The sequence below is a fragment of the Cibotium barometz genome, chromosome 2, assembly GCF_041138505.1.
Source record: "Cibotium barometz isolate CiBa-2024 chromosome 2, ASM4113850v1, whole genome shotgun sequence".
Lineage (NCBI taxonomy): Eukaryota > Viridiplantae > Streptophyta > Polypodiopsida > Cyatheales > Cibotiaceae > Cibotium > Cibotium barometz.
The window spans coordinates 42,165,623-42,175,515 of record NC_141047.1 but is presented as its reverse complement, the minus strand read 5'-3'; positions in this window follow the sequence as shown (position 1 = coordinate 42,175,515).

The following is a 9,893-nucleotide window of genomic DNA, read 5'->3' as shown; positions in this document are numbered from 1 at the left end:
AGTTGTCCACTCACAAACCAGGAGGTAATCTAATTTATGTTCTCTAGGTTGTGCCAAAATAAACCTAATTGCAAAGTTTGATGCATCAATATGCACATAAAACATGAGATCCCGATTTGGTGGTCTCAAGATAGGTGCACTAGCTAATCCCCTCTTCAATTTATCGTAAGCTTGTTGACACTCCTTAGTCTATTTAAAGATAATAAAAATCTTATACAATGGCGTGGCAATATTAGCATAGAACACATTGAACCTCCAATAATAGCCTACATGACCCATAAACCGTTGTACTCCCTTGTAGTTGGGGGTGGTGGTGGCAAGTCTAGTATGAGTTTTACCTTACTATCATATGTTAGAAATCCTATTCTTGGACACTATATGTCCCAATATCACTCCATGCTTTACCCTAAATTGGTATTTTAAAGGGTTTAAGGATATACGACACAATCAACACCTTTCAAACACTTTCCTTAGGCAAGAAAATTGCTTCATCGATTTGTGAATGATCATTAATGTAAACACCTCCAGCCATTTTTATTGAGGTAGTGTGTGGAATCCTTGTGGATCATCCTTTTCCCCTTTATCTAATCTATGGACTTTGTGCATGTCCACCTTGTTATACCAGTCCATTGGCTTAACTTGCATAATCATGGAGGTAGCCATATAGGAATTCTCCAACTTGGGATAGAAAAATTGGCTCCATTATTCTTGACCTTTTTGGTAGGTAAGTACATGTCGGAGAAATCGAACTTTTTTGGGGAAGGGTGTGCATTTACTTCCGAAGGGCAAGCAATGGGTATCGCAAATGAGCTTCTTCGTAATGAGGATGGGTCTCTTGGTTCCGTTAGTACCTATGACCATGCCTCTCTTTGAGCCCTATTGGTATGATGCTAGAATATCAGCACAGAGCTTGGTGTTGACCCCAAATTGCACTGCCTCTGCTAGATTACCAAGCCTTATTTTCTCCAGCTTCTCCTTCACCTCAATGTCATTCACTAGCTACATGCATTGGTGTGAATGAGACTGAAAGTAAACCTCCATCTCGATGTGGTTGAGGATGGCGCCACATGGCACTAATCTATGAGTGACCCTCGGCTTTGCCTTCCCATGGGGGGTATAGTCTTCTTCCAAGAAAAGTGAAATTCACTATCAAAGTACATAGACGTTTAGCATCTATAAATTTGCCTCATACCATATAATAATGATGTTTGTAAGGTATTTTCTATTAAATTAAATAGTGACTGTTAACCTATGACGGACATTGAGACGTACTATGTTTTACGTCATTAATTTAAATATTCTGAGTCATGGGCCGGGCTTGTCAGCACCATATGTTAAGGATGAAGGGATTGGGTGATCGTCGATGAGAGGCGCACCTTGAATATTAGTTGGATAAGGGTTAGGATCGGCCGGCCATGTATGGGCGCCCAAGTGTGAACGGCCAAGTCACCTATAAGAGTCAAATGTAACCCTAAAATCCTCATTCTCATGTGTTGTGAATACAAGAGTGCTCTTGCCTTATCTCTTTGGTTTCCCTCTCCTGCGTGTGAGAGAGAGAGAGAGAGAGAGAGAGAGAGAGAGAGCGATCGAGCACTGTGTAGCGGCACGGCGGCGGAGAGGCGGTAGAGCGGCGAGATGACGGCTCCTTCTTCACGGAGGCTGCGGCGCGGGAATCCTTCACGGCGGCGGTTGAGCGGTGAGTGACACACCTTTTGCATTCTGTTTGAGCTTCCTTCCCTGGTTGTATGCTTGCAGCCATTCGTGGCTCGCATACGGTGTCCGGCAAGTCCCCAGCTACGACCTATGCGACAAAAGCGCACATTTTTGGCACCGCTGCCGGGGAGTTGCCCTGCACCAAGCTCCAGTTTGCAGCTCGGGCTGCTGCGTGAAGTTTAATTTACACTGTAGGAAAGGCGTCTGTGTTGCTGTTGAGGTGTTTCTGTGGTTTTCAATCTCTGTTTCTGCAATTTGTCTTCTGCATTTCTGTTTCTTTTGTTAGTTTTCCGCTCCGCGTGTGGGCGTGCATTCAGTTATCTGGTTTTCTGCGTGTGAGGGGGGATTTCTGAATCCCTAGACCTGTGCTGTGTGCGAACTGCACCGCGGCCAAGGCTGAACCCTAGATAGAAACCCTAGAAAACTTATCCCAAACAAAAAAAAAAGAGGAAAAATTAATTTTGAAAAAAAATTAAAAAAATAAAAATAAAAAATTAAATTTTTTTAAAAAGAAAAAACCAAACGCGTGGAGAGGAAAGCTTTTTCATTTGGAGAAAATTTTTTTGAAAAGAAAGAACCCCAATTCACCCACGACCCACGACCCCGGCCTCGGTCTTTTGATATATATATAGAGTGAGCCTCCATAGCTTTCTTTCAAGTGAGAGCTTATGGGAAGTTGTGCCCTATATGTAGCCCACTCCCCAAGGAGTAAAGTGAGCATGTGGGATAAAGCCCTCACCCTTTCCTCCACAAGCAAATACGCTTTCGCCCCTTCCCCCATAGAGAAACGGACTCTTTTGAGGACCACAGGAGCTCTAGATAGGCAAACACGGTGCTGTAAAGCACACTAGGACCCTTTGAACGATACGCTCGTTTTGAGCTATCACACACCCTAGTCCAGGTTCGACCATAAGTAAGGGGGTCAAAAACGGGTTAAAAACAATCTAAAAACAAGTAAAAACGGGATGCGAAATACCTAAGAAACCACTTGTGTGAGTTTCAAGGCCACGCACGTAGGGACCTACGTCACATGCATCTACGTTCTGGTCGGGTGCTAGAGCCTGAACCACTAGAAAGCATTTCAATCTACGCAAGCTCACACCATCCCTCCACGTTAGCATCTTGGCCTTCGGCTGGAACCCAAGGGAGTGCAACCCAAGATCCACGAATAGTGGATAGTGACTCGTTCTCTGACTCAGAAGCCATGGAAGGGCACCCTACCAAGAACCCTGAGGAGACAAGCCAAAACATGCCAGTGTGGGCCCCACAACCCGGATCTAGCATGTTTAGTCGTCTAATAGAGACCTTTAGTAGAGCTACACGCTCTGAACATGCGACAAGCGAAGTAAATGAAGAAGGTGGGGTAGTGGATTCGCCATTCACAACTCATGTAGACCCTACCCTCCCAAAGAGTGTCCATGTGGATATTCTACCCACTTCGTTTAATGAGGGCCCTACTGAGCTACCACATTCCGATGCTCTTCCTAAAGTAGAGGTCCCTAGAAGCCAATCCATAAGAAGTGACATTGCGTCCACTTCAAGAGAACCGATTGGCACACCAAGTCTAGATGGGATATTTCTCAATGAAAATTGGGAATATGATCTACACACAGAGACTCTAACGGACCTATACACGGGTTACACATACCATGTGGGTTGGTTGGAAGTCCTACGATCTACATCTAGCGCCACTAATCTAGAAGAGCAACAACAAATGATATGTGAGGTCATTCATAGAATTATCCAATTTGAGAGGCAAAATAGGGGAGTGAACCTAGTTTCCATTGGCCCTATGAGATTTTTGGATACGGGCAAGGCCAAACAACCAACCCTATCACAATTGGAGACTCCCTCGCGGTGAGTCCCATTGACCCTTCGTATGTTGTTTCGCCTGGAGTCTCAATGCAGGTTGAGCCCACGAGTAGTAACTTTAGCTTTCCAACCTTGGCTCAACTTTCCATTAGGGAATCCGCAATGCCTACCCCAATGATGAGCATAGCGAAAAATGCACCTGTTACCGCTGTAGTTAGTACGACACCACTACCTAGTGGAACAGTACCTACAACAGTGCGTGCCAGTGCCTATCAACCATATGTACCTATCGCTACTCATGCTCATGTAGCTCCTACGCCTGTTGGTATGCCAATGGCGTATGCTCCACGACCACCTTATCATAACCATTATCCAAGGGGAGCTAGGCCTAGTCACATATCATAACCATTATCCAAGGGGAGCTAGGCCTAGTCACATATCATATTCTACGTCGTTTGCCAATATACTCAGACCAACGCCAACTCCTATCAGCCAGGCTATCCCAGAAGTGCCTCCATCAGCTATGCCTGCTCACCTAGGTGATCTCGCAGCGTTTGCTCAAACGATCGGACGATCTATTGCAGAAAACATGCGGGGTATGCCTGAGAGAGAACCTAGAAGCAAGGCAGTACAAGTGGCTAAGCTCACTCAAAACTTCAGTGGTAATGAGGATGTTAGGAAGCACATTGAAGTATTTGAACACGTGTGTGATTCTTTGGAAGAGCACAATGAGCTGCATAAGTGTAAAGCCTTAGGCTTAACCTTGAGTGGGAAGGCCGGAGATTGGTATCAAACCTTAAGGGTTGAAGAGCGCACTCACTACCCCACTCTCAAGAGATTGTTCTTGAAAGAATACATACGCGAGGGTGTGCTTTGGGGGGGTAGCATCTCAACTTCAAAAAGCTGAACGCGAGGAAGGGGAGTCAGTGAGAGACTTTATAAGTCGATTGAACTATCTAAATTCTCGCTGCACTCCCGATGAACGCTTCAATGACAACCAACTCCTCGATAGATTCATCCGAGGATTGCGCCACGAGGACATTTACAATGGCCTAGTCATTAGAGGTCTTACAACGTGGGAAGCAGTCACTGCCAATGCAATCCAGTTAGAAGACAACTTGATGATTGCAGGTAAAAAGGTGTCTTCAGAAACAAAATCCGTTAGTTCGCAAGTATCTGGGCACGAGCCAATGACAATAAAACCTATTGCCAAGGAGCCCAAGATATCCGAAATGTCTGTGTGACCGACCTTACTAAGGCTCTCCAAGAATACTTTAGGGGTAATCAAGCTCCTCAAAATAGCCATATGTACCCAAGAAGAGAGCAACAATGGTGTTCGGTTTGCTTAGGACCACATAGCACGAGTGAATGTCCCACATTCAGAGTCAAATTCAATGGGAATTGCAATGCATGTGGTAAGTACGGCCATCAATCTAAGGATTGCCTAGTACTTAAGCGAATGTTGGCAAATCAGGCACCACTAGCCTGGTCAAACACACCTCAAGTACCCGCGCTAATGCCTGCACAACCTGTCGAGCAACCGTCACAGCACATAGTTCCAAGGAATCCGAATGTAGTCCAGTCTGTGCCGTTACCACCGCCAGTGCTAGGACCATAACCTCCACATCCCCCAAGGATAACCCCAATAAACCAGATGGGTTGTGAGTCACATAGTGCGTGTGGGGATTATGAAGAGGAGATAGACCCCACTGCTCCATACGGGATTGATATGTTTGAAATGACTCCCCAGTACTACATGGAGGATCATTTCGGGCAAGTCAACAAGCTTGTATATCAAGCGGCTGCTCTCGCCACAAGAGGGCAAAACCTTAATACCATGTCAAGGAGACCACCTCTTCAATGCTATGAGTGTGGTGGACCGCATCATGTAGCGGAGTGCCCTAATAGGCTACAGAAGATCGCTACTCAAATGCAACCAAATCAAGGGAGCACATCGGGAATGCCGGTACTTACATGTAATCGTTGTGGCATAGATCATTTGATCGCTCAATGTCCACATAATCCTAATGCACCCAAGATTACGCCATTGAATTTGGTTGAGGTCACCAACCAAGCACGAGGAACCACACCCGTTGTACCCGCGAATGTAGTTACACGGTCAATGCTTCAAAATCAAAACTACATTCTTGAAGAGAGGGATACTGCATCAATCGCTCAGGCAAAGAAAAAGAAAACACGGCAGAAGAGATCGCTTAATGCCACGAGCTCCAAGCCCAGTTCAAAGACCAACATAGGGACAGGAGACGACCCTGTGTATATGAATGATCCTGAAGATGATTCTGATTCAATAGAAACCATGGGGACCAAAGCCACTACCTTAAGGGAGGAACCCACTCGGGAGCTCAATGAAGGAGAATCAAGCGAGTACATAAATAAGGGGAAACAGAAGGAAACTTCCTCAGCCCCACAACCAAGTCAGTTAATGCCCTCTTGACCAACCAAACTGACTGAGACTCCCCAAGACAAGCCACGTGGGCCAAAAACCCTCAAGAAAAAGATTGGAACTTACCCAAACCTAGTTGAGGAGATTGAACAAGTGCAACACTTAAGGGGTTTGGTGGAAGAAACACAAAGAGAACTGGAGCCAAACCCGAGAAACCAATTGAGTTACAGAGTCCTTACGGGGAGGTGCTGTATAATGCATTATTGGATACAGGAGCGCAACACAATTTGCTATCATATGGCGTGTGGTGTCAACTTGGAAAACCACCTTTATCCAAGAGTGCTATCCAAGTTCAAGGAATCAACAAGAAAAAAACCCCTGTCTCAGGAATTCTGCACACTCCGGTTGCCTATGATAAGGGGACCGTAATTCAAAGCTTTTTGGTTATGCCTGCTGGTACCATGGAAGGCACTATAAACTTAGGGCGCAAATGGATGTTGGCCACCAAGTGCAATATCGATTGGGCAACCAGATGAGTCACAACACAAGAACCAACACTCAGTATGACCACTCAAAATCCCGCTCCGAAGCCATCGACTGTGGACAAAATGCTGGATAATGAAAAATCACAAAGTCCAGTGGCAAAACCATCTTTGATTGTTTGCCACCCCTCTAACGCTTCAACGCCAAGAGTGGAAACATGCCGGGTGGTCTCTAAAGCTCCGCTTACTATGCCAAAAAACACATACAAATGGGTCCCAAAAGCTTCGTTAATAGCTACTTCCCCTGCTCAATCTCGTTCAGCCACCAAGAAGCCTCGTAAAAGGAAAGCAGCTACCCACCCGAGAAAGGGCAATGTAACATTGTGATGGATCCCAAAAAAATTATTAGTAACCCAAGGGTACTACGAGGGGAATGACCAGATTTGGGTCCCTAAACATAAGCTGAATCCCTCTACATCACCTGTAAAACCTTGCAAACCAATTGTTGCCACCCCAATGACAATTCAAGACCATGGTAAGGGAAAGGTAACAGAGTGCTCCGCACCACTTCTTCCAGAGTTAGTTTGGATTCCCAAACGATATAGATCATTACCACCTAGCTCAGGAAGGGGGGAGCCACATGAAGCTTCTAGCTCCTCATGCCAGGCACACACTCATATAGAAGTTTCTACATGCTCTACACCTACTCTTGTCAACACCCAACAAAAAACCGATGAGTCTACGTCTCCCCTTGTAATAGTATCGTCGGAAACCATTTCCTCCATTCGTCAATGGGAGCGTACACTACCATCTCTGCAATTGGATGTGGCCACAAGGGTCATAAAAAGCTATCTGCCCACATCACAACCTATGACCCGCTGGACAAATTGGTTCCAAGAGGCTGCAACATCATTGCAAATAATATGATCTACCCAAGGAAAGAGGGAGCATGTACTCACGCTCGACATTCTAATGCTTCCTCCTTAACCTTCTCCCCTGACCATGTAATTGCCAAATTCAAGGGGATGTATATATATAGCTTCATACATTTAAAAAAAACAAAGAATAGAAAAATAAAAAATAGTAAAAAGACAAGAGCACAAAAAGAGGAGAAAAAATCCGTATCCAATCAAGAACTAGATTGACCTGTCATAAACCTACTGATGCTATATCTGTGTTTGCAGATATGGCAGATGCACGATCATCATACACTTCATCCACTCCCACCTTTGATAAAAGGTATCATCTGTACCTTTCTCAGATATTCCACATGTGCTATCCTGTAATTGAAACTAAATGGGATCATATAGATGTACTAGCCAGAGAGGAAAATGTTGAGGAATTAGAATGGCTAATTCGCCTATTGACCATGACAGACCCCTACTCCGTAGAGGACATATCCCCGATAGCCCAATGCTTTCCTTTTCCACAAGATGACTATCCTCGCATGGTTACATTCTTGATGAGTTTATGTGGATGGGAAAATGAAAAGGAAATATCTGACAATGATGAATGGACGGATGAAACTCATGGCACTACTGAGGTTGACTTTATTTGTTTGAATGATGCGGATAGAGGCTTAGCCTTAGGGCTAGAGCCAGGACTCTACAACATCCTCTTACCGTATCCTCAGTAGTAGTGTGGTGACTAGTAGGTAGGTTAGTGTTTTCAAGTTTTTTCTAGTTTAGATTCCTTAAACAAGTCTTGAAATTTTCACACTGATGTGCCTCTCGAGGTATAGTGCTTGTTAGTTGATTGTACAGGTTGAAAAGTTTGAGGTGGGTTCGCTTTCAAGTCCTGAGACTGCCGCAACGTTCATCAAAATATATCTACATCAAATTGCAAGCAGTCTCGTCAAATCAAGGAGATCTCCAATTACAGGTGTAATTCTTCCATACCCACTCTCTTTCGTTTTTACTGTTCAATTAATTGCATAAACTATAATGCATGATCACATGGAAATTGTCATTGTACTACTTAGTTTTTGAAGTTGCTTGCATGCTAGTGTAAATCATTAATGAGCTTAACTTTATTGGAAATATTCCTAGGCAGCATGACGTCTTTAGTTAACCTTGGAATACGATTGTCTTAGGTCTAGGGTCAAACCATCTTAATGTTTGACACCTGGCCATGTGTGTATTGATCTCTAGGACATAGCTATTACCCCTTTGTCGAAAGGATGCAAGACAAATTATAGTTCAGGAGCGAAGATCAAAAGAAATAGATTTATAAAAAAAAAGCCTACAATAAATGGCAATACAAGTCTATGATGTGCTTTAATGTTGGCCTATCGCCTTATTGATACTTGGTAGGCGAGGAGTATTCTACTCCAGACCGATGCCTTGGTTGGTAGGGGGTAGCCAATAGATTCTTGGATAATGCCTTGTGTTAAACATGGTACCAGGATCGATGTTAGTTTTGCCTTAGGAAGGTCGCCATTGTGTGTAAAAATTGTCACGTGCATTTTTAAAAAAAAAAATAAAGGTAAAAGGCTCCTGTAACTCTGATGTTTCTTGTGTCCCTAGGCTTGTGGTATTAACTTGTTCTTAGAGTAGACACAGTGTGGTCATCTGTTTATTAAGCTTGGTTATTTTCCTTGACTTAGGCCAGTTATAAACCTTGATTAACCTTTGACACCTTGCTTACTCTTGATTTACTTTCAATAATTTTAAACTCCTGTTAATTTGCTACACTAGCTCATTCATGTGACCCTTAAACTAAGTTCTCATAGCAACATCCATTGTGGTCTAACATGCTTGAATTTATACACTTTATATCTTTTGAATTCCAGCATACTTTCACTCTACTTCCCTATTTTGCAGACGGTCAACAACAACCCTCTCGAGCTTACCATACCATAGCTTCCGAGGACGGAATCTACATCAGGAAGGGGGGCATGTTAACCTATGACGGACATTGAGACGTACTATGTTTTACGTCATTAATTTAAATATTTTGAGTCATGGGCCGGGCTTGTCGGCACCATATGTTAAGGATGAAGGGATTGGGTGACCATCGATGAGAGGCGCACCTTGAATATTAGTAGGATAAGGGTTAGGATCGGCCGGCCATGTATGGGCGCCCAAGTGTGAATGGCCAAGTCACCTATAAGAGTCAAATGTAACCCTAAAATCCTCATTCTCATGTGTTGTGAATACAAGAGTGCTCTTGCCTTATCTCTTTGGTTTCCTTCTCCTACGTGTGTGTGAGAGAGAGAGAGAGAGTGAGAGAGCGATCGAGCACTGTGTAGTGGCACGGCGGCGGAGAGGCGGTAGAGCGGCGACGACGGCTCCTTCTTCACGGCTGTGACGCAGGAATCCTTCACGGCGGCGGTTGAGTGACACACCTTTTGCATTCTGTTTGAGCTTCCTTCCCTGGTTGTATGCTTGCAGCCATTCGTGGCTCGCATACGGTGTCCGGCAAGTCCCCAGCTATGACCTGTGTGGCAAAAGCGCACAGTGACTGTAAGTTTATATGTATGT